This window comes from Stegodyphus dumicola, chromosome X1 (genome assembly GCF_044657685.1).
Source record: "Stegodyphus dumicola isolate Sdum_Otavi_A_Nest chromosome X1, ASM4465768v1".
NCBI lineage: Eukaryota > Metazoa > Arthropoda > Arachnida > Araneae > Eresidae > Stegodyphus > Stegodyphus dumicola.
In genome coordinates, this window is record NC_140780.1 from 47,607,776 (window position 1) to 47,633,403 (window position 25,628).

The window sequence follows — 25,628 nt, forward strand, 5'->3', positions numbered from 1 at the left end:
AGTTTTTCTATGTCACCCATTTTAAATTCCGGGGCTCTTTGTTGCACATAAAATAATTTATCTAACGGCGTTATAACCTTTCTGCCTAAAAATAACTCAGCAGGAGTTTTGCCCGTTGTATCATGTTTTGCGGTCCTAAGGGCGAAAGCAAATTCATTGACATAGTTATCCCAGCTTTTATGAAAATTTTTAACATAACTACGGATAATTTTCACTATATTTCTATTGACCCGTTCCGCTATATTTGATTGCGGCCGATACGGAACCATTTTTAAATGACGTATGCCCAGTTTTTTGGCACATGTCTTCAAATACATTACTTACAAATTGAGGACCATTATCCGATATAACTTTTAGGGGCGCCCCGTATTTTAAAATATATTTATTTAAAATAGAATCAGTAACTAATTTCGCGGAGGCTCGTTTTAAGGGAACAATTTCGGTCCATTTACTAAAATGATCAACCATAACAAGGAGATAGCGACTTTTATTTAACTGACTTTTTGGGAAAGGGCCCAATAAATCGATGCCAATTATTTCATTTGGAAATTCGGATTTAATACTATTTAGAAACCCGGCCGGACGGAAATTAATATAATTAACTGCTTGACATGTTGGGCAGGACTGGACATACGCCCTTGTTAACTTTTGCAGTTCATGAAAATAGACTGCCTCGCGTACGCATTGGATAGTTTTCCGAATACCAGCATGAGAAGCTAAAGGGCTGTCATGGAGCTCCTGCAGGATATTTAATCTAAGACTAGCTGGGATAACAGGTCGAAATTCGTTGTTGGAATTCGTAGTTTTTGTATAGAATAATAGACCATCTATTAGTTCGTAATGGGCCGCCCTATTTCTTATCGCCACAATATCTTGGTGGCTAAAATTTTCAGGATCCTTTAAATTCTCATAAATGCTTCCAAACTCAGGATCCTTACCCAGTTCGGTTATTACAGTTTCTCGGGAATTTACTGTACATGCTGTGAGCATTGCCACCTTTACAGTATTACCTTGTTCATCTATTTTAATTCTTGATAGGGCATCTGCTACGATATTTTGCTTTCCGGGGGTATGTTTGATTACCAGATTATATTCTTGTAGCTTGAGTGCCCATCTTATTAACCTTGGGGATAAGTTTTTCCCTGAGTACAATCTAGTTACCGCCGCATGATCAGAGTACACTGTTATTGGCGCCTTTCCAAAATAGACTCGGAACTTTTGCACTGCTAACAGAACTGCAAGTGCCTCTCTCTCGTCGCGGAATAGTTTCTTTGTGTTTGATTTAAAGTTCGGCTAAAAAATGCCACGGGCTTCTGATTTTGCGAAAGTACCGCTCCTACCGCATAATCCGAAGCATCCGCTGAAATTTCTAAATTTTCATCCTTTTCAGGAAATTTCAACACAGGGGCTTGCGTTAATGCTTGTTTTAATTTTTCGAAAGCACTATTGGCTTCGGCCGTCCACGAGAATCTTGCCTTTTTCCTTTTTAATTTTAACAATGGCTCAGCGATAGCTGCAAAATCTTTTATAAAGGACCTATAATATGAACAAAGTCCTAGAAAAGAAGAGAGCTTCTTTGCCGTGTTTGGAGTCGGATACTTTTGTACAGCAATTATTTTTAATTCGTCTGTCTCTATTCCTTTCTGAGATATCTTGTAACCTAAATATTTTAATTCAGGGGCTGCAAATTTGCACTTTTCGACATTAACTCTTAGACCGGCCTCATTTAATAAAGAAAACACCTGTCTTAAATCCTGTACATGTTGGTCGAGATTATCACTAGTAATAATGATATCGTCTAAATAGATAAATGTGGACTTTCCAAGAACAGGTCTTAACACAATGTCCATACATCGCTGAAATGTTGCCGGGGCCCCTGAAAGGCCAAACGGCATACGCAAAAATGCATAAGTGCCAGACTTGGTTATAAAAGCAGTCTTAGGCACGTCCTCAGGCCTAACCCCTATTTGAAAATAACCAGTCGTTAAGGCTAAAGTTGTCATATATTTGGTGGATGTTATGTTCCTTAGAATTTCTTCAATAATAGGTAACGGATATACCGGATATTTAGTTATGGAGTTTAATTTGCGGTAATCAATCGCGAATCTCCACCTTTTTGGATGTGTCAAAGGATAGTCATTATTTTTCTTACATAAAACCACCGGGCTAGCATAACTACTTGAGATGGGCGTTATGATCTTTTTACGTAGCATATCGGTGATATGCCATTCTATAATTTTTTCCTTATTCTTATCATACTTGTATGCTTTGTGGCGAACTGGCATTGAATCTCCGGTGTCAATACTATGGTTAGTAACCTGAGTAAATCCTGGAATATCACTAAATAACGAAGCAAATTCACTTACCACTAGTCGGATTCTTCCTTGCTCGTCATTAGGCAGGTGGTCAAGATTTAACATCGGCGGTTCAGCCTTTTCTGCACGAACTGGTTTCATTGTCAGCTTAATGGACGCTTCATTAAAATCCAGCGTTGCTTGTGCTTCTGAAAGAAAATCTATTCCTAAGATTATATGTGCTTGCAGATTCTTTACTATAAAAAACATCACCTTTACTTGTTCGTCCTTGATACGGATATACAGTGGTACTTTACCTATACACTTACATTTTTCTCCTTGCGCCGCTAACACTGTCGTATTATCCGAATTATATATGCGGTATTTGCGAAAATACTTCCTAAAAAATTCTTCTGCCACACAGGAACACTGCGCGCCTGTATCCAGGAGTGCGGTGGCTGGGATATTATTCACCAACACTTCAATCTTCGGAAGAGTCAAATTTCTCACCATTACCGTATTTAACTTGAAGGAAGAGGGGTTTTCGTGGCCTTCGGATTTCCGCACCCTCTCGTCAGCAGAAATCCGTTTTAGTTTAAATTATTTTTCTTTTCCGTGCTTTCCTTCTTTTTCCACTGGCCTTGAGACTTTTTTTCCTGGATTGCTATTGAACTGTCGACGTTCGCCGGCTGTTTTTGAATGCTCGGGTTTCCTTGCCCACTGATTCGCTTTGTTTCCGCAGCCGTGTGCTTGAGTTTGCTGTAGTCTTGGCGCACCAAATTGGTTTCGCTGTTGATATTGGCGTCTTCTTTCAACGTCCGCCGTTCTTCTACTTTCAAACTGGATTGCTAGCTCAAATAACTTTTCCAGTGTAGTCGGATTTCTTAATTCAATAAAGTCTTGCACTTGGGGCAGTAACCTCGGCAAAATCACTTGAATTATCTCAGAATCCGGACGGTTTCCATACAAGAGTTTGAAGACGTGAATTTTTCTTAAAATAAAGCTTGAGAGGTTTTCGATTCTTTGTTGATATATGCTGAAAAGTTCCGTTTCTAATTTCGCACGATCCCTTACGACAGGGAAGGCTTTTACTAGGGCAGTCTTGAAATTCTCGTAAGTATAGGTGGGACTTCCTGCTTGACCCAAGAGACTTCTGCCTATACATTTGAACCAGTTAAGCGCTTGGCCCCTCAAAGCGCTGGTAGCTAAGGTAACTTTTTGAAATTCGTGCACGGGGTAGAGCATGAAGTGGTCATCCAATTTTTCCAAAAAACTGGTTACCGGTGAGTTTCCATTAAATGTTGCTTCTGGTTTCATCGAAGCGCGCATGGTCTGGACGATGTAACCAAATCCTTCCAGGGCGGCAGCTGGCATTTCTGGATTCTGAGCCGCTTCTGCAGGCAGCACAGGTTCTTCTTGAAACTCGGCCATGGTTATTCTTCTTCGTTGGGTGCCACTATCAGGATCAATGTTCCGCCTTACCTTCTTCGGGAACATGCAAGGACCTGACTCGGAACAGAGAGCTTACTAAAGCTATGTTCAATAATGTGGGAAGTAGACAGGATACACAAGAAGGGCATACAAAACCCTTTATTTTTCTCTATTTACAATAACTTCCGTACTTCGGAATACACAGACCCTCTACTTGGGGTCTAACGTAAAAATATAAAAATAGAACTAAACTCTAATTTAACTTTAAAATAATAAACGTGGAAGATTGGCCTTATATTAACAGGAAGACGTATGTAGTACAGAGAACTGTGAACACTACAATACGTTTAAAATTTATCAAGAGGATTAAAACCTCTGGCCTGGAAGGCAACCAGCAACTGCGTAAAACTTCTAAGGTAAGCGGCCTGCTTCGACTCACTGCTTCCTCTCTCTCGCTTGGCAAAATGCCACAACTTAAATACTTGGCGTTCGCCAGACAAATTTTGCATAAATACTTTAACGCTTATAATTCTGGCCGGAAGTAGAAAATCAGAAGTGATAGTAAAGATTTAAAATAAAAATAACGTTAGTAAAACTTGAGATCCTTACAAGGTAGTTTCTTTCAGAAATATATTCGTGTTTGAAAACTCTGTAGATAATTTGCCTTACTGAAATTGTTCTAAATTTTTAAAAATATATGGGTGATATGATGCTATGTTATCATCTAGAGTGTATTTTCTCTTTGCAAATAGTGTATAGAGTTACAATAGGAATTGAATCTTCTTTCTATAGCAGAATTTATTAGTATCTCTAGAAGAGGAATTAGAAAAAAAATTTCCTGTTTTTGTAAAAAATAATGAAGTATCTGGTTGTCATTATGGTGGAAAGTGTTATTCAAAAGTTTCAGAGTGGTAAAATATGATTCTGAAAGGGCGTTTTCTGAAAATAATAAGTGTATTTCTGAGTATTATAAATTAAAATAGTCAAAACTAGAAGTCTTTTTACACACTGTGAGTATGAAAGTCATTGAAAAATCTGTTGCAGTCGTATAAAATTTAACTCGAAGGTGAAAATTGTTGCTTGCAGGATTAAACAATATCAAAATTTGGTTTGAAACTAAATCACTGAGTGCTACATACAGATGTGATCGCGATTTTTTCAAGGTCTTTTAGTAGAAGATATCCTGTTTTTTAAGTAAAATTATTTTCCTTTTCCTATGAAAGTAAGTCTAAAGCTAAATCTTTGGAAAAGTGAGATATCTGGATTTTCATCTGTTAGGAGAAATGCACATGCTACATAAAAATAAAATAGGGGTATCACTGAATTTTCTTATTACTACAAAAGGGTAGATTTAGAAAATAAAGGAGCATTTCTAAAAAGTTGGTTCATTACCTTACTCTTACTTCTTAAAAGTTGATAAGTTATAAGAAAATTCTTTTTAACCGTATACTGCTTATAAGAAATGATTTGTTACTCAGGTTTTATAGTAATGCATTACACGATTTTACATTTCATTTAAGTATTGGTAAGGTTTTACTGTTCCTAACGAGTGGAATTTTCTTAGTGCGTACGTGAATATTTAATTGCATTTTCCTTAACAACGCTTGGGAGTAATTTAATAATGTATCGCATAAATATTCTTTTCTTTTAAAAATCCTAGTTGAAAGTTAATTAAAATTATTTAGATTAATATTAAATGTATGTAATGAGCTAATTGTACTACAGAAAGGTTCATGACTTTTCTGTGTATACTGACGAGGGTATATAAAATGAACTTCAGGTTTTTCCCACTGATAGTAAATCTGGAACCAATAAAAATGTATTAAGACTCATTTTTAGGTAAATATATTGCTTTCTATCGCACATTTTCTAAACATTTGTTGGGAATTCTGGGTAAATAACTTAAATTCAGTAAAGATTATATCTTGATTTGGGTAAAACCTTAAATATTCTACAGTGAAAAATGTTTATTTCATATTTAGTTCTTAATATTAAGAAAATAGTTCTAAGATAGTTATTGTGTACTGTGGGAATACTGCAGGAAAAGGTGAATGATTTAGATGGTCTTTGGAGTTTTTCGCTCAGAAAAAGGTAATATTTAGCAAATTACAGTTCTAAAAAATGTATAGAAATTTCCTATAATGCAAACATATATCTACAATTATAAGAAAACGTAACACTTATTTGAGTGTAATTTTGTATTGAAAAGGGGATATTCCTCATTAAATGTGTATTAGTAAGGAATATTTAACTGATATGATGAGTATTGTACGAAGAAATTCCTGTATTTGTGATGAAGAAGGTTAAAATATTCGAAATTATAGTGGAGATTTGGGTAAAATATCTCTTACTCTTTCTCTCTGTGGTTCCTTCTGTAAATATAGGTATATTGGTAGTGATATATGTTGTGTAAAGTACCTCACAAGATTTCGTTCATAAGAAAATAAATTGGTAAATAAATTAATGCAAACTGACATTTGCGAAAAGAATATTTTATTCTAAGAAATTAAAAAATAGAGTATGTATGAAATTGTCTAGTGAATTAAATTGGAACTGGACTAAGTTAAGAAAATGTGTTAACATTATGCGTTAGAAATTAATGCATATAAATAAAACAAACTTTCAAGATATGAAATGGTAACCAATGGGTAAAATCAATGGTCATTCATCTCTTATTCAATACTGTAAATGTTTATCTTAGAAATTTCTTTTATACATGTAACGTCAAAGTTCGTCCATTTCACATGAAATTCGTTCGTGAAGGTAGAAATATCCGTACTTAGTGTAGGGAAAGGTAATAAAGTGAAAATTTACATAGTCGAGACATTTAAAGTGATGTAGAATGCATTCAATTAGTACAAATTACTGAATTAAAAGGTACTGAGCGTTCAAAATAATAAGAAAGAATTTTGTATGAGTACATGAAAGAATGAATATAGGTCTAAAATTATGGATGAAAGTTGAGATTTTATTCTAAAAATTCGGAATCCATCAAACTAGCTTAATGAGAATCAAGATTCTAAACTGAACATTGGTAACACTGAAGAGCTTAAAAACACATATTCAGATATAGAGAGTATTAAGAATTAAAAGGAAATACCAGAATACGTAGGAAATGTTAAATTTTGAAAATGCGAATGAAGTTAACAATGAAATAAAATAGTAGGATAAGTAATGGCAAACGTACTACAGAATGATAAATTGTAGAATTGCTGAATTAAAATAGTACTATAAACTATGTACTAAGTAAGGGCTATTCAACGAACGGGATATGAAGAACAGTTAAAGGTTGTAAAATTAAATGTTTAATTGAAATCTATCTCTATGTTTAAGAAATTTAAGCGTGTTAATTTAGCTGAAATAGTAAAATCACAAGCGCAATTACAATCAAAAATTATAAAACAGTTAAACTTTAGAGTATGTTGGAAACTAGAAAGAAACCCATTGTCAGAAAAGTATAAAAATGACATCTAAAATTAACTAAAGTTCATGCGTATGGTAGGAAAATGTAATAAACAAGTTCAAAATTAGAGTACTTTAAAAATTACGAAGGTATAAAATGTACAAATCAAGTTAAAAATAATATCTAAAATGAAATAAAGCTCATATACATGGTAAGAAAATAGAGGAATTAAGCTAAATTTAAGAGCCTGTTTGAAATTAGGAAGGTTAAAACGTACGAAAGTCGTTACAAATTAAATGAAAGTCATGTGAAAATATAAAAAATTAGTTAAAATTCTTAGCATGCTGGAAACTAAAAACGATAAAAAATAGAAAAGGAGTTAAATTTTACATCTAAAATTAAATAAGTCAGGTATATAGTAGAAAAATGTGATAAACAAGTTTAAAATTAAAGTAAAATGTTTAAAATTAAAGTTTAAAATTCAAAATTACGAAGGTTCAGAATGTACGAAACAAGTTAAAAATAACATCTAAAATTAAATAAAGCTCATATACATGGTAAGGAAATAGAGGAATTAAGTTAAAATTAAGAGCCTGTTTAAAATTAGGAAGATTGAAACGTATGAAAGTCGTTACAAATTAAATGAAAGTCATGTGAAAATATAACAAATTAGTTAAAATTCAGAGTATGTTGAAAACTAAAAACGTTAAAATATAGACAAGGAGTTAAAATTTACACCTAAAATTAAATAAGTCAGGTATATGATGTGAAAATATAGCAATTATGTTAAAATTAGGACTATATTGGAAATTATGAAGGTTAAAATGCATAAGAGAAATCAAGTAAAAGTCATGTACGTAGTGTGAAAATATAGCAAATTAGTTAAAACTCAGAGTATGCTGGAAACTAAAAACGTTAAAAAAATAGAAAAGAAATTAAAATTTACACCTAAAATTAAATAAAAGTCAAGTATATGATGTGAAAATGTAGGAATTATGTTAAAATTAGGACTATATTGGAAATTTTGAAGGTTAAAATGAATGAGAGAAATCAAGCAAAAGTCATGTATATAGTGTGAAAATATAAACTGGTTAAAAATTAGAGTATATGAAACAGTGTGAAGGTTAAAATGTACAAAACTAGCTAGAAATGTTACATCTAAAATTAAATACAAGTCATCTATATGATTAGAAAATGTATGAAATAAGTTAAAATACAGAATATGTTGAAGATCGCTAACGTTGGAAAGAACAAAAAAAGTTAAAAATTACATCTAACATGAAATAATATAACATATAAAAATGCGTGTTTTAGTAATTACACTCGTAAAATATAACAAATAGTTTAAAAGTATTGCCTAACAAGTCTGAAAAATCTCTGGGTAAAATGAATTTAAGAATAAAAATGAGTAATGTAATGAAGCTTACGGAAAGTATATGTGATAATATGAACAGAAGATTTAAGGAATAAGGTAAAATTCTGAGTGTATAGGATCATTCAATCATTAAATTCGAAAATAATCCTCGTTCAGGGTAACTAGGAGATAATCATCATATACGTAGTAAAACAGTTGGAATACGATGAAAAACACAAAGGCTAAAAATTTATTAACGAAGGGAAATCACCTCCGAAAAATCAGTAAAATATAATCTCTTATTAAATTGTGATGACATGTAGCAATTTTGCAGATATTCAGTCATAGGATAAATACAAGTAAGGAAATAATTATTTTCCAAAGACTGTGAAGGAAACATTTAATTTTAATATCTGTTTCTAGAAAATAACTGTATCAGTCACTTAAAACACCTACTTGATATACGTTTTTAAGAACTCAATATAAATAAGCAAGTTTACAAATTATCATGTAACTACTAAATGCCTAAATCACCAAATTAAAAAAGAAAATAATCTAAGCACACATCCTTTTTCTGTGACGTAGCAATTATCCTTATCTCCCATCCACTTCCTGATAAGGCTCCCTGTCTCCATTTTCAGATAAGCCTCCCTTCCACGATTCAGCCTTCCTTCTCGGGAGCTCCCTCAACTCCCGCTCCCTGGCTCAGAACTCTCCTTTTCCCCTACTATTATATTACTGTAAGTGTTTTAGGGGGTGCCAAAAAGGTATTTTGCCCCGGGCGCCAGTTATGCTCACTACGCCACTGTACCTTACTGTATTTTCTGCCCACGAAAACATATAGAAAGTAAAAATCTGTTAATCACCCTTCACTGAAACCAGAAATAACTGAATAAAGATAGAACATTTTGCAAAAAATTTCACAAAGAAATGTAAAAACAAAAACTTCAGTATTTGGAATTCTGTGCAATCACCCTACCTCCACCTCATAAAACCGCTACTGATCGGCAAAATAGCAAGCTCCCTCTACCATATTCCTCACTTTTTCAAAACTGGATTTAAAGGCAATAATATATCAACTGCAATCTCTCTAAAGACTTTCGCTCTAGTAGGTAATTCTAAAAACATCCTTTTTACATTAGAAATAAGTTTGCAATTGTCTGTGAACAATTCGTGAACCTTTTCGGCAAGGTGTACAGGAAGGATTTTAGATGCATTATTTTGAGAAACAACTCTGTAAATGCCTCACCTTTTTCATATATCTGCATCATTCAGGAAAAGAATGGCATAGTCATGTTTACTTCTATTAAGACGAAATAAATTCTATTGATGAAACTTGAGATATACTGAAACTGTTGGTTTCTTTCTACATCTGCTATCAGGAGGAATATATTCGATATCCTAGGGTGTAAGGTTTTAGTTGCAATGTTACATATGAATTTTACCGCAGCATTCATTCATGAAAATGAATTGCTGTCCAAAATCACACCTTGGATATCTTAAACTGCACCAATGTAAGCAGTATGTAAATATGTCCTTCTTAAAATAGATTTATAGGGAATTTATCACTTTTAAAATATCTTTTCGCAGATGGACTTTTAACTTTCCAAAATGTCATTCAATTCAAATCATTCATGAACTACTTATGACATGACATGCAGCTGTAAACACTAGTAAATGTTTTGTTGTTTCATTGGCATTACACTTCCTCTTAATTGTATGTTTGTGCTATGCTACAAAATAAAATTTTTGAGCACTAAGTGGTTTTTCTGGTGCTTATGTATCGATAAAAGTGTCCATTCCAAATTTGTTGGCAAAATTGTTCATTTTCCCTATCATTGAAAGCTTTTTCTTAAGCATGGCAGTATAGCACATAAGGCAAAGCAAAGGAACAAATGAAACTGAGAGAAGAAATTTTGACAGAACTAATTTTTTTAGATCATCACTAGTCCTAGTCATCACTCTTAGATCATCACTAGTCCTAGTCATACTCCTAATCATCACTCTGGCATTCATGCTACTAAGTTGATCAACAATAACCTTCCTGAAAAGGAGCATTTCATCTCTTTACTTTTTTAAGTAATTTCTAATTATCACACCCCACCACCATCAAAAATTATAAATTTGTTGCCAACTTTGGAGAGAGATGTTTATTTGAGTACTTTTGTGTCTAGCGCCACCTATTTCTTTTTATATTTTTCTTTTTTTCTACAAGACACACATACTGCTTTTTTTTTTTTTTTTTTTGCTACTGTTTGATTTTTTTTGGACACAGCATTGGAATCAAAATTTTAAAATAAGAAGATAAAAAAAAAGAGATTCATAAAGCCTTTAACCCCTTGATGGGTGGCGGGACGCCTTTTTTATCAATTTTTATCTCCAAGATCAGAGCTGCAAAATTCTGTTTAAAATACATACAATACCTTTCAGTTTCCTAAATATATAACAGATGGTGGCACTAGTAATTCATAGAAATCATGTAAGAAAAAATTCTTTGCAGGTCTAATTTTGAAGCATTTTTTGTTTTAATTTCTTATGCAATTTAAATCATTTGGACAACTTTTGGTATTAGAATGAATATTTTTTATCTTGCAGATAAAAAGTATTATTTGAATTCATATATATATTAATTAAAAATGGTAGAAATGAAAAGGTGGGACAAATTTGTCCCACCACGCATGTAGGAAATACTGCTACTAGGTGACAGGACTATTGAAAATGTTTTCCGAACATTGTTTCAACTGTGATTTTAATACTTTCGGTTTAATTTTCTGAATTTTTTTTGGTAGGTTTACTTTATGGTTATTTCTAAGGTATCACAAACTATAATAATCATATGAGATATGTTGATTAATTTGACCACTTAAAAAGTCTATATCAGACTGCCAGAAAAAGTGTCAAATGGTGGCACAGAATTTTTTTCCATTTCCTTAATGTTTGTGTAGTTAATTCATTCATATCGTGTAAACAGTTACCCACAGAGTGAGAACACTTAAAATCTCTAAAATTGTTTAAAATGTATATAACTGGAAATTTACTGAATACAAGTTCTACAAAGAGGAAAAAATACCAGAGTCCTGTACATGTAAAGTAATAGTAAAATTAATATAAATTAATTATACTCAGACTTAGGTCATCAAAGGAATTTTCAATATAAAGTAATTTTTAAGCAATGAAAATTTTAAGAAGAATTTTGCCCCTGAATATTTGTCTTGTTATTTATCATAACTTTAAGAGGAAAATTTTGTACTGATGTCTGAATTGAATTTTTCATTATTTTTCTTCTTTTTGTTTGTTTAAAAGATCTTTGCTGTACAATTTTTTTATTAGCTGGTATGTTTACATTTGTAGGTTCAAAGTGTGGTATGCTCGTATTTATTGCAGATTCAGCAGATTTTTAAATTTTCTCCATTTTAGTTACTTCATTAGGTGTTGTTATTGAGTTTATTAAGCTTATAAATTTCAGTTGTGCCATTTTTCTTTCTGCTAATGTCAAAGTTTGTGATGTACTTTGCATTAATTCATTTACTATTATATCATTTGTGTCGTCTATTTTCAGTGAAGGATCATTACAGGAATCATGAACTGTATCTGCTGGACCGTTTTTCTGCATCTGGCATAAATAATGAATATGCTTACACATATTCCACTTAAATGAAGAATCTATACATGTGCACATATATGTGTGTATACATACATTACATTCAGTACACTTCAATTCATAGTTAACACTCACCAATTCATAGTTACACTCACTGCTCACTTTTTGTATGGTATACAAATCTAAATTGTTTTCTGATGAAATAATCCAGCCATTTTCATTTTGGGTACTTTTCCGTTTTACCGACGCAAACGATAAAGGTACAATTGATGTACCAATAATGGTACAATTGATGTCAAACGGAATATCTTCGCTGGTAACCTTTTACGCCTCATTTTCAAAACAAATCGCAGCCATTTTTTACCAGATTCATTGTTTCTTTCAATACTAGCACACAATTACATAAATCCATTTATAAAATATATTTATAGAATATTTACAAAGATAATTAAATTTTATGCCCTAAGACCATTCGCGGTAATTAAGTTAATTAGGATGCAATCACACCGCTCACCGGAAGGCGAAAATATAGGAAAGGCAAAATCAAGAGCTAAATTCACCAATTCTAATGAGAATACACTAGCGAAGTAAAGCACTGTGGTTTTACATAATTTCTCAGTAACCTATTCGTACGAATTGAAATAATTCTTGCATTTAAACTTGTACTCCAAATTAAGATTTAACTTGAAATTAATGTGGATAATAACTGAGAGAATTATATTTTTGTAACGTAGTTTACGTGAGATGAGATCACTTGGGGGTCACGTGATACGAACCGGCGAATCAGGATGTTGAACCATGATAGCATAGTAAATTCTTAAATTAATGTCTTTTTACAAATTTATTGTCTTTCTTTATTGGCTTTTTACAAAATTTTAAACCATATTAAAATGTTTATGCCTTCAAAATAAAAAATTCTTAGAACTAACATTTGTTAACATTTTTTATGTTTATACTGTATGTTGTCGCTAACAAAGTCTGCTTGGAGAGATTTGCGCCGGCGAAACGGAAAAGTACCTCATTTTGTATAATTTGTGATGACAGTGTTAAGCTGGTTTTATGTCTGTTTCTCAACTCTAATTTTACTTGCCAATTGTCCTTTATATTTGATGTAATGATTCTATCAAACATTTTATCCCTAATAAATCTCATTTCACTTTGTGTATCTGTTATTATGATGAAAATAAAATCTTCATCGTTAAGGAATGTATGTGTTGGGATACTACATCATGTGCCTTATAATATAACATGCATGGATTCTGTGAACTAAGCATTTCATTTACCCACTTGTCAACACTCACATGTCAACACAGTAAAGCATAGTCATTACTATGCTTTACTGCACTGGAAGCTAAATCAAAACTTCGTTCAATGTTTTCCAGATCTTTTTTTGTTATTAAATGCAATCGTTCGAGGCCAGAATCAGATATGGAATCGCGTATTTCATCCAAAATTGCATCAAATGGTACTTTAGCTGCTATTTTTGATGCAATAAAGGTTCTATCCGTACTTGAAAGGAAAAGATGACCCATATCATTTTCATGGCCTACATGTATTCCCTGGAAATATGCATAGTATTCCTCTTGTTTTGATTTGACCAATTTTATTTTTGCAGGACAATAGGCATTAATTTTTTTTACTGTCCAGTAGCTTTATGTATCGCTTTCCAGAACTCTGTGAATGAAAATGCCCTGAACAGTGACATCTAAAATATGTAACTGTACCAGTGGCATTTGGTTTTTCAGATACATGTGTTATAAATTTCGACCTTGTTTTATGTTCTAAATCATCTTCCCATTCAAGAAAACTTAGAATTCAAATTTTAATTCTGATGTTTCAAGTTTTACATCATGAACTTGTAAAAAGTGTTCATTTATCAACTCATTTTCAAAATCTCCTTTACACAAAGGACATTTATATTGTCTCTTAGTTGAAATGGGATCACCATTACAACTAGAGTCACATATTTTGAGCTTGGATGTTTCACATACTTTTAAATTTAGAGACTGCAATATGTGTTCATCCGTTGGATGGCATTTTATTACATGCCTCTTCAAATTAAATTTGGAAAAAAAAAGATTTCCCATATCCGCATGGAAACTTGTTTGATGTAATCATATCCGTAGAAATATCCGAATTAATTTGATTTTTTTCATCAGATTGAACACTTGGTCCTCAAAAGGGCTTATTATTAAAGTGATCGTTTGAGGACCGTTTTGTTTTAAAATGATCAGACATGTTTGATCAAATTAGCTTGTACACACTCGACTACGAAAATTGCAATACGAGGATTTCCGTTCACTAGCTATTCTATCATTTGAGATCTCTCCCCACAACCGGAAATGATATACTGCGAGCGAAGAGAGTGTGGAACTCTGGGATAGATGAGAACCCAATATCTAGGCGCTTGTCTTTCTCTTTCTAACCACAACTGATAACTGTTTAAAAGTATGCTCTTGTAAAGGTACATTTATGCTATGGGCATGAACTAAATGTTTATTACATTGAGTAATAAATCTAAAAGACATCTGACAATCAGGAAAGATACATAGAACATATTTACCTTAAATATTTTCGGCATTACAAATTTTTATATAATTAAAAAACTTACCACATCTCGCAATTTTTGTTACATTCATTACAAATGAAATTTAGGATTTCATACACAGTTGACATGTTCTCGGATATTTTACTTCAGAACTACCAATAACTCTGCCAGAAAGTTCAACCTCATCACCATTAACACATTTATTAACTGTTCCAACATCAAACTGTTTAGTACCCGATATTTCTGCTGAACCAGATGAAGCTTTACATTTACTCTTATGATTACAAAAAGATTGCTTTGAAGTATAACACATCTTACAAACCTCACAAATTTTTAAATGCTTACTTTTAATATCTTTCATACAACTATTAGTTCCTTCAAGAGTATGTTTCATACAGATGTATGAAACATACTTACTATAAGTGAAAAGAAATAAACATTTGGATTAGAACTTTCAGTTACATCTGCCGAACCACCAAACATAATAATTGCAGATGCCGTAAAATTTCCATGATTAACAACAGAGCTTATTTGCATTTTGCAGCTGAAATCTGATGATGAAATTGTTCATTTGAGAGGTTGAATGAATTACACTACCCCATCACTCCCTCGGCCCAAGGCCCAAAGCGATGGCTTCTGGAGTATCTTGCAAATAAATGCAATTACCTCCACAACTTCGTTAAGAAAAACTGAATAATTAAGAGACGAGCATAGCTAAAGTAAAGGAATCAAAGTAAGTTCATAAAGTGATGTTCAAACGTTCATGGATGATATAACAGCTGATGATAGTGACATACACGAGATAAAATTGGATATACCTATTTTAACATATATAGCTGGATATTGCTGTTACAGTATCCTAAAAAAGTTAAAATGTGATGCATGTAAATTCAGTATTGCTATTGATAAGGAGTTAGCTTTGGAAAATGATGAAAATATTCACTCATGGATTAAGGTTTTTGATAGAGGACTAATGTATCCCCATCCTGATATTTTACATGCTGTTATATGTAATTTTATTGTTGTGAAGAAACTCATTTCAGACGAATATGAGCAAAAATTTTTATTTTCGGCTAATCCACGAGATACAGTGTGTAAAATTACTTTAAATTTGCTTCATGAAAAACGTTTTTTGGAACTAAATGACTGTGCAAAACTTCATAACCCTCAGATTATTTTGAAAAATATCATACAATCATCAACAAATATTTTTCTAAATAATTACTGCAAAAAGTTAAATGATAATCTTTTAAGCAATAATTTAACTAAGCAACGGAAATTGAAAACATTAAAAAAATCGTTTATGTATGTAGCAGAAATGAAATATGTTATGTGTTTAAGGTACAAAATAAGAGAGTGAAACTAACCTATTTTTTCTTAATATTTTCAGACTTGTAATTCACTTTTTTAAATGAATATTTTCTGCAGAATGTGTAGTATGTTGAATAAAAAAGTGCTTTTTCTATTTGTGTTGTGAAATCTTTGCCACCTATTCCAAAATGCATGCACGCATACACACAAAAAAAGGGAAATATTTGCAATTATCATAGAAAAGTAAGTGCTAAAGCTCTAAGGTCTGTTGTATAATATACTAAGCTTTTTCATCATAAACTAAAGAAATATTCATTTTTGAAGATAAAATACTTTGTCAATTAATATTACTTTCGTTTATATTTTAAAATCAATATCTTGAAATTTTCTAATCTTATTTTAATTGAAACAGACGTGTTTGTTACATTAATTTTAAACTGTAAGAAGGAAGTATGTACAATTTGTAGTCAAATACAATTCCAGATGACTAATTTTTATAGATATTTACTAATATATTATTTTCATTTTATTCTATGTTTAATTCTGTCAAAGAAATAAAATTTCTAGAAATATAGTTGTACGTATACAAGGGAAAATGCATCTGATACCTCTATAAAAAATAAACTAGAATAAAAAAGTACTTTCATTTCTTCCCAGCTGTAAGGCCTCATACATTTGTACTAATTTATTTTTTCTCAAAGGGATTTACTGTAATATAAAGTAAGTAGCATGAAGTTGCCTAAATAAACATTTACTCCCCTTTTTCTCAGTATAGATGTTGTCATTTCCTATTATTTCTAGTTATAATTGTACTGGTAGAAAAATTAAAGTAAGTCTTTTTTTTAATGCGTTTTGCACCCTAGCTGTGCTACTTTCTTAATAAAGATCTAAAATTATTCTGAAAATTTTAAATCTTACCTTAACACTAAACTCCTTATTCCTTACAATTCTAAAAATTCAGGGCATTTGATCTATTTAGATGTTTTAAAAGTTTCTGCTGATTATCCTGATAAAAAAAATTCCAGTAAGTGCATATCAATTATACAACTTCATATTTATCATTTGCTAAAAAATTCTTAGATAAGTTACAATTAAATTATTTTTAGGAACAAAAATTTACTAGTTTCAAGAAAATTATATATGTACATATTAAACAAAAGGGATGTTACAGACATTAAATGATAAGAATGAAACTTGAGAATTTTGAATTCCAAGCAAGTGTAAAGTTTGTTGAATTTTTGCAATTTTCCTTTTTTGTTATTGAGAAAGATGCAATTACATATTCGTCAAAAATAGGAATCTAATTGAAAAAGCTTAAATGTATGGAACTTTTTGCGCCTATATTGAAAATTAGCACTGAATAAATACCAATATATGCTCAAAAATAGTACTTTTCATATTGCTCAAAAATAGTATTCAAATCATACTCCAGGTTTATTATATGTTACGAAATTCAATCCTACAGTGAACAAGATCAAAACCGGAAAATTACTAAACAAATATGTGTAAATAGCAAATGTTGTTAAAAACTGATATCGCAAAAATAAAACATAATTAATAAATTTAGGATTAGGGATTTTTAGTTTTAATCAACATTATGCATTATTGTTGCCTTTTTATTAAGGCATCAATATTTAGCAAGGGGATAACAATATTTAGTACAATATTAGTTTAACAATATTTAGTAGAGGATATTTAGTGAAATATATATTCAAAAAACAAACCAGCAACAGCCAGATCTTAAACATTTATTTTATTACCACCATCTGAAGTATGTTAAATCAATTTCTGTTCTATTGTTTTAAGTGTAAAATTATTTAAGAAAAGGTAAGATACGTATTTGAAATTAGGAAATGCAGTCGATGAAGGGCAAATTGGATATACATATTTATTTATTTAAAACCAAATGATATAAGCCTTCTGCAAGGGGGGGACTACTTTTCATTTTCTCTCGTCTTAAGGGAATAACAGCGATAAGTGGCTTCATGTGGCAACCATGCTGTCTGTAGATAAGGGCGACTCATGGACGCGCGATGCGCTCGCCACTCATTGGCCTTGCGACTCACGGTCGCCCCCTGTAACCACCTTTGACCTCTCAAAATTGTCATGAAAGATCAACGTCATGCGTCCTTCGGGCTCATCTTCAAGAGCAGGATAAGTTGCGCAGCTGCGCGACATTTCGGCAATAGCCGTACAGACTAGACTAGACTAGGGGCGACTTTAGTGATGTAGTGTCAGCCGTACTGGCCTTGGAGGAATTGTTCTCCCGTCCCATGCTCTTTCGACCTATTTCGATTCCATTCACTCAGAGCGTGTAGGAATTCGCCTTAACTGATACCGTTCTCTTTCAAAATCGGTGCGGCGGGAGGTCTTTGACCCGTACCTTAAGTGAAGTTGAAAGCTGAAGGAAGTTTTCGTCCCTTGCGTGGACTTCTTATTCATCTCTGGTATTTAAACTCCTAACGATTCTCGTTCCTTTACTTTAGCTATGCTCGTCTCTTAATTATTCAGTTTTTCTTAACGAAGTTGTAGAGGTAATTGCATTTATTTGCAAAGGTTTTCCAGAAGCCATCTCCTTGGGCCTTGGGCCGAGAAATGGTATCGTTATGAGAAGAGATTTGGAGAGTGTATTAATACAGAATTGTTAATTTTGTGAGCTAATGAAAGTTATTTTGGTATCGATAATCTGGTTTTTAATTTAACTGAAGGACTTTAACTGAGTTCTTAAATATCAGAAAACAAAACTGATAGGATTTCATAGCATATTAAAATTGAGCTTTCGTAAAAGTATATCGTGAAACTTGTGTTAGCCAAATAATGGAATTATTTAAATCCTTTCACTTGTTTAGGTCGTTTAATATCATCAGAAAACATTAATGATGACTCAAGGTAATGTAACAGGAAAGTTACCTACATCTGATGTTGGCTATTGCCCGATTTTTTTCTTGTAATTCTAGTGATACGTTAACATATTATTATTACTATTATTGATAGAATTGTATTAAATTGAAGTAGCTGTAAGAAAAGAATTCTACTGTTTTGGCATAAATTTAGATTATTCACAAAGTAATTTTTGTGTATGTATTTGCAGTATATGATTTTTTTGCAATTATACTATAAATGTAAAATGTTACCTATGTTATTAGTATACGTTTGTAATCAACCAACGTTATACGATACTAGAGCAATTTAGCAGACACAGCTTTGATGTCTTTGTCAATTTGGCAAATCAATTTTAAAAATTAAAAACATATTATTAGTTTATAAAAATTATACATTTCTTTATAAAAATTTAGGAGTGATATTATTTTAATATTGTGATTCTTAACACTTGAATTACACAAGACATCAAGAAGAATGTTAACTCATAATACAAGAAATTGGTTTTCAAGAAATGTTTAAAAATGCATTTAAAATGTTTTCAAATTTGCATATGATTTTGCTGAAAATTATAAGCATTATTAAAATAGGCAATAGTTTTAAGAACTTTATTTTTATTTATCAAATGCCAGCCTTTTGGCCACTAGGTCATCAGGCTGTATGCTCTCCACTATTTTTCAACAATGCAACGAAAATGAGTGTGGGGCATTTGTCAGTATCAGCAGTGGTCATATCTTGAAGCGATATTAAAACAAAGTAAATGGGCACAGATACAGCTATGCAATGCATACCATGTGAAATTTGTATTCACAATGTAAGTTGCAATTGCTTAGATTTTGTAATTAGGAATGTCATATGCAAACACATGCCTTGTCGTGCAAAAAATAAAAGTTGGGCAGAGTAGTTGGGCTAAATTTGATACCAAATTAAAAATTTCAAGTAGAGAATGTCAGTTAGAAGCACCACTATTGTACACACTGTTTCAAATATTTATTCACCTAGCAGTTCAAAAATCCATACTCTTATTCAAAGCACACCTAGTTCTCAGATTAATAAATCTGTTGAATTAATTCAGAAGATTAGCAGTCAAATAAGACAACTAGATCCTGTGACCCAAAATAATGCTATAGTCAAAACAAAAAGAATATTAAATGATTTAAGCACTTTTTTAAACTCTCAGCTAGATGTGTCAGTTCACAAACTGCCTTCACCAACATGTCAATATCTGAGCATAAAAACCCAAACATCTTTTTTTCCCCTACAAAACGGAAACCCAAAACTAGAAGAAATAAAATTTCTAAATCATTGGCGAATGAAATGGATCATATTAAGGGTGAAATTTTAAATGTTGCAAGTGAAGTTGCTGATTATGTTGTTTCTTCTGAAGACCACACATATTCAAAAAAATAAAGAAGCCAATTTTTAATGAATAAAAGTAAAGAAATTATTAAGATATAATTGGAAAATTGAAAAAAAAAAAAATGTTTTAGTTTGTGTATTTTTGAATTGATATTTCATTTAATACTGAATATATTTAATAAAATTTGCAAACTTGGGAGGAAAACAAATGCTGTACTTGTGTGCACTTTTGTGTGAAAATTTTAATTTAGTGTTCAAACAGATTTTTAAAGTTTTTTTTTAATAAAATCATCAATAATTATATGACTTTTTTATGTAACAATAAATCTAATTGTGTAAATATTATTTCTATATCTTAAGTTTCTTGTAATTGTGTGCTTATAATAAAAATACTGGATAAAAGCGTTTGATAAAATGTCTTTTCTATTGGAGCATTTTTTCAGACTTATAAAAATCAGCAAAAGCAATTAAATATGAAGTTCATGTTGATTCTTTCATTTTAATATTTTCCCTATACTTTCTTTATATATGTAACGATAAATTTCAAAATTTTGTGCGATTGTATTAAACAGTATTTGTTTTATAAATCTAAAAATATTTCTTAGGTATGTTTTGTAATCCTTCTAAATTTGAAATTGTTATGTTATTAATATACATGTAATACTTATACTCATCTTAAGAAGCAACTGAATTGCACAAAGACTGTAATTTGTATTGTAGATTGTAAAAATAAAAGATGATATTCCTGCATGGTGTGCTAATGCTACTGAATATAAAGATACTTTACCAAATGACTGCATAAATTTTCAGTCAAATGCTTCCTCTATCATGTTAACTTGTTTTGGTTCTAGTGGAAGTTAAAGTGGTTCAAAAGGAGATTAACTGAAATACAAATTATTCTTTTGCAGAAGTCTGTTAAAGTACTCAGTGCTCTTTCAGTGCCAGCGTAATTAAAGTCATTGAACACTGGTTGTTTCATTAACATTAAAAAAATAACATTTTTGCATAACCATATTCATGTTATTAACATTCATAGAATTGTTATGATAACAATAAACAAAATATTTCCAGTTATTATACAGGCTGGTTACATAAGATTTTTGTGGTTTCTCTCCCCTTATGTCATATAAACATGGACCAGTTTTCCTTAGAAAGTTTTCTATAAAAGCAGTTTGTATTGCTTCCCATTAATAGACTTAATAGTGCTTTGTCATAATCAAATATTTCAATCCTAGAAGGAATGGATACATAGAACTTAAACATAACCAAACAATATTAGTGTAGCAGATATTCCAGTGTGCTTCTGCGTACTTATTATATGTATGCCAGATTTCTCTTCCTTTTTTTTCTTAATAAAGTAACCTTATACATCAGTCTAATTTAGACACGAGTTGATTTCAATTCACATTTCAGTAGAATTTTGTTTTAGTAAAATAACCTGGTAAAATTCTTATCTGCTGTCTAGGAAGATGTTATTTTTTTCTCTTAATAGTTGTAAGCTATCTCAAATGAAAACATACTAATAAAACATAGTCTTGAATACGCTACTGAATTCTAAAAACTTTGCTACCTGGTATGGCTGCACTAGCCTTAGTATGGTCTACCTGAGATCACATGCCTGTTGTCATATATTGAATGGAAAGTATTTTCATTCTCAGCAATATGGAGTTTCACACACACACATCTCCTACAAAAGGAGATCTGGTGCTTAATCAGTTTTGTAGTAGGAAGAAGGAAAGACTCGTGTGTTAAGATTGATGTAGAACAATTGTATTTTGAGTGATGATCTGGTGTACTTTAGTGTCTGATGTACTCTGGTAATTTGGAGTTTTATCTGCATTTCAAAAATTATAATATGAGGGTTGAATTTTAATTACTTTTAAAATCTCTGTTCTTCTCTTACATTTGTTTTAAATTATCTTGATTCTGAACTCTATCATTAATATGTTGCAGCAAATTCATGCCTTGCTGTTACACTATTTCATTTTTTTCTGGAAAAGGCATGTGTAGATATTAATTAGAAATAAGTGAGAGCAGCCTAGTGGCCTTTTCTGAATCATAAATATAAATGAGGCTTACTTGTGCCGCTATTTGTCTTATGTGTGGATAAATGGACTTTGGTAGTAATATATATTAACCTGTCAGTATATAATATGCATAGCACTAGCCGATAAAGAATGATTTGAAACAATAAATAATTATTTAACATAATTAATTTTTGTCCCTTCTAGGTGCTCAAAGTTTTTCTGTGACTGTTTCTTAGCCGAATGAATAAATAATTCAGTAATAAATAATATGAATGAAAAATTGAGTAACAAATGTAATATTGCTACTGTGAACATAAAGAACCACTACATCATATTATTTTGCCTAATTTCCATATAATAAAGATGAAATAAAGTTTGAAATTTTGTAACAAGAACTACAATGTGACACAGTAGCACAAATAATAAATATGTTTAATAAAAAAAGTGAACTTTCTGTATGTTTACAACATATTTATTTAACACAGATTTGGTGTTTGTAATGAAATGCAATATGCTTGAAACACACAAATCAAAGCAAAATAAAAATGACATACGCTCGTATCATAAATACGGTTCTGTACAAATTAACGACATGTTTTTGAATTAAACAAGGAACAAAAGAAAAAGTAATATTAATAAATTTCAGCAACTAAGAAACGAAATACTAAGCTTGCACTATTGTTACAGTAATTTTAAAACATTTTGAATATGAATTTAAATCAGTAATATCATAAATATAGGTATATTATTTACGGTATAGAAACAAAGATTTATGAACGTTTCAGTCAATGTACATAATAAGCGCAAACATAAAGTAATATTATATGCGCATATAAAAAAATAAATTCAGGATTCTACCAAAAATATAATTAATCAAGTACACTTCAGTTTCAATTACAATCGGCAAACTAAGGCACAATATACAAAAAGATTTAAAAGCTGCAAAACAAGACGTCTTTAATTTTTCCCATTGGTGATATTGTCGCCAAATATAGTTTCCATATACCTGATTTTAAACCAGTCACAGCTTAGAAATACGTTGGAGCTTCCTACATTTAATGATGTGTCGTCAACTCCTCTGCCCATCAATATGTAGGAGTAAAAACGTATTAAGAATTCTAAAAATATATAAGTATTAATAATTTTACCTAACAGTAATATTAAAAACAATAAATTAAAATTTACGCTCGTTTAAAAAATAGTTTTTGAAATTTAACTAAACGAAAATATCATTACCCCAATTTTAATTTCAAACGATTGCTATGGTGAAAGTTTTCCTAAAAAAAAAGAACAGCAACATTGTTTTTTAGAATGTAAGTTGATGGATGGATTTAAAATATGTTAAAGTCCTCGGAAAGAGAAAATAATTGTAAATATTTATTGTAATAAAACTGTTCCATTAGTAATCAAAATTGTTTTATTTTTTGTGTCATCATTAAATTGGTGACCCAGTGAACACAAAAGATGCCGAAAACAGATGAAATGAAGGTTTAGCAAATGTATCGCCTGAACTAAACAAGTTAAGCAGTAATATTCCTCGTTTCTGAATCGATAAACATGCTGAAATCTTTTTTTTAATTGAAGCACAATTTCGGATATAAAATCTGAAGAAACTAATCACAATTAGAACCTAAATTTGCAGAAAACATATGGGACATTGTCAATAGCGATAGCAACAAAAAATTTACAGATGTTAAAAGTAAACTTTTAAATCTATTTAAAAAAGTGAAAACGTTCGAATAAAGTGTTCTAATTTATTCTATTTGGAAAAGCATCCTATCAATTTAATCCCAGAACAGCCGAGAGATGGCAGCACGTGATTACAGCGTACAAATTTCTTCTAAGATTCTCATAAAGCAAGGGCAGTCAGTTGCCGAACGTTCGAGGGATACGCAATTGTGTGGTTTGGAAATGCAGGTGAAATAAATATTGTTAAGTTTGAATCTTTGCATCTAATTTAATCTTCATAATTAACTATCATCGATTCTTAAAAAGAGAAATTAATTACCGGCACTAAGTTGTGAAACTTGAAACCAAGCCAACTGTTTAAGATCCTTTGCTACAACTGATATATCAGAAAATCTGATTAAAACTTTGTGGCTTGAAACATTACCAGAAACAGTGAAAATCATACTGCTAGTGAGCGAAGAAGATACTTCAAAACTTGCTATAATGGGCAAATAAAATCAACGATATCAATCCACGTACAAAAATATTTGATGTGCATAAAGCCACAGAGGAAACTGTCCAAATCAGTAAAGCAACACATAATAAACTGTTGAACAAAATTCAATTTTTGGAAACAACAAAGGGCAAAATTAAGTGTTGAAAACAATGTCAAATCAAGAACTAAATATAATACCCCTCGCTCAAGCTCACGTAGGCAATCTAGAACACCTTACAACGCAAATGGAAAATATTGTTATTTTCGTTTTAAATTTGGAAATCAATGCAAACCAGAAAAATGTCAAGCACCATGTCGATGGAAAAAAAAAAAACAAATAAATGAACATCAGGAAAACTAGATGTTGCAGTAGATTTGGCAACAAGTTTTCCTGCAAACATACAGGATTGTTGCAAGTTTTATTTATTTATAAAAGATAAAAAGTCGATTTTGCCATTCCTCGTTCATAGTGGGGCCGATGCTGCAAAATGGCTCAGAAATTGAAACATACGGAATTGAAATTCTTAATCTAGACTAAGGATTACGAAGAGATTTCCAGTTTCCCTTTATAAAAGCAAACGTAAGCAAAGGAATATTAGGAGCCGATTTTTTAAACAAGTTCAATTCACTTATTGATCTAAAACAGTGATTCCCAATCGGGGGTTCGCGAAAATGATATTGTAATGGCGGATTTTTTAAAACGCTACTAAAATCAAAAGAAAAAAAAATTAAAGAACACACCCACTGTAAAACAGATTGTTCGCTGCCTGTTTGTAAAGAAATCTATAATAAATTTAAATATTTTCATTTCTTTTTGCCTTATTTGTTTTTCAAAATTACTTCATCAATATCAAATTATATCAACAATTTTGTACATTATTTACAACAATTTTATACATATTTATTCCTCTTATTCAAGTAATCAAATACTATTTCCTTTTTATTACAAATATTTATTTATATTTAAAACATTTTATCATTGTGATTAGTATCATGTTCTGCTTTATATTTAAAATCACTGCAGCAGTTTTCCCTTTTATGTAATATTTTTTTTACAATACAATTGGAAATAAATATCAAATTAACGCAGTTTACTACAGATTTTAGAATTAGATACTTGTTCACAACCGGAAACTGGGAGAGCAGTGTTGTATTAACTGTCTATTTTGTCTGTCTGTCTGTCGACGTTCATACATAGGCTTAGCACTTGTAAAGCTTGAGTTGTTTTAGCTGAGAAATGCTTGGCGCCAAAGCGG

General features: G+C 31.2%; 1 long non-coding RNA gene across 1 annotated transcript; it reads left to right on the forward strand.

Annotated features, from left to right (window-relative positions):
* Nucleotides 1-4,155: 4,155 nt before the first annotated feature.
* On the forward strand, nucleotides 4,156-23,236 carry LOC146993139 (uncharacterized). The gene is made up of 3 exons (XR_015038794.1): nucleotides 4,156-4,337; nucleotides 12,042-18,389; nucleotides 22,413-23,236. It is a non-coding gene; the product is annotated as an uncharacterized LOC146993139 (long non-coding RNA).
* The last annotated feature ends 2,392 nt before the right edge of the window (nucleotides 23,237-25,628 follow it).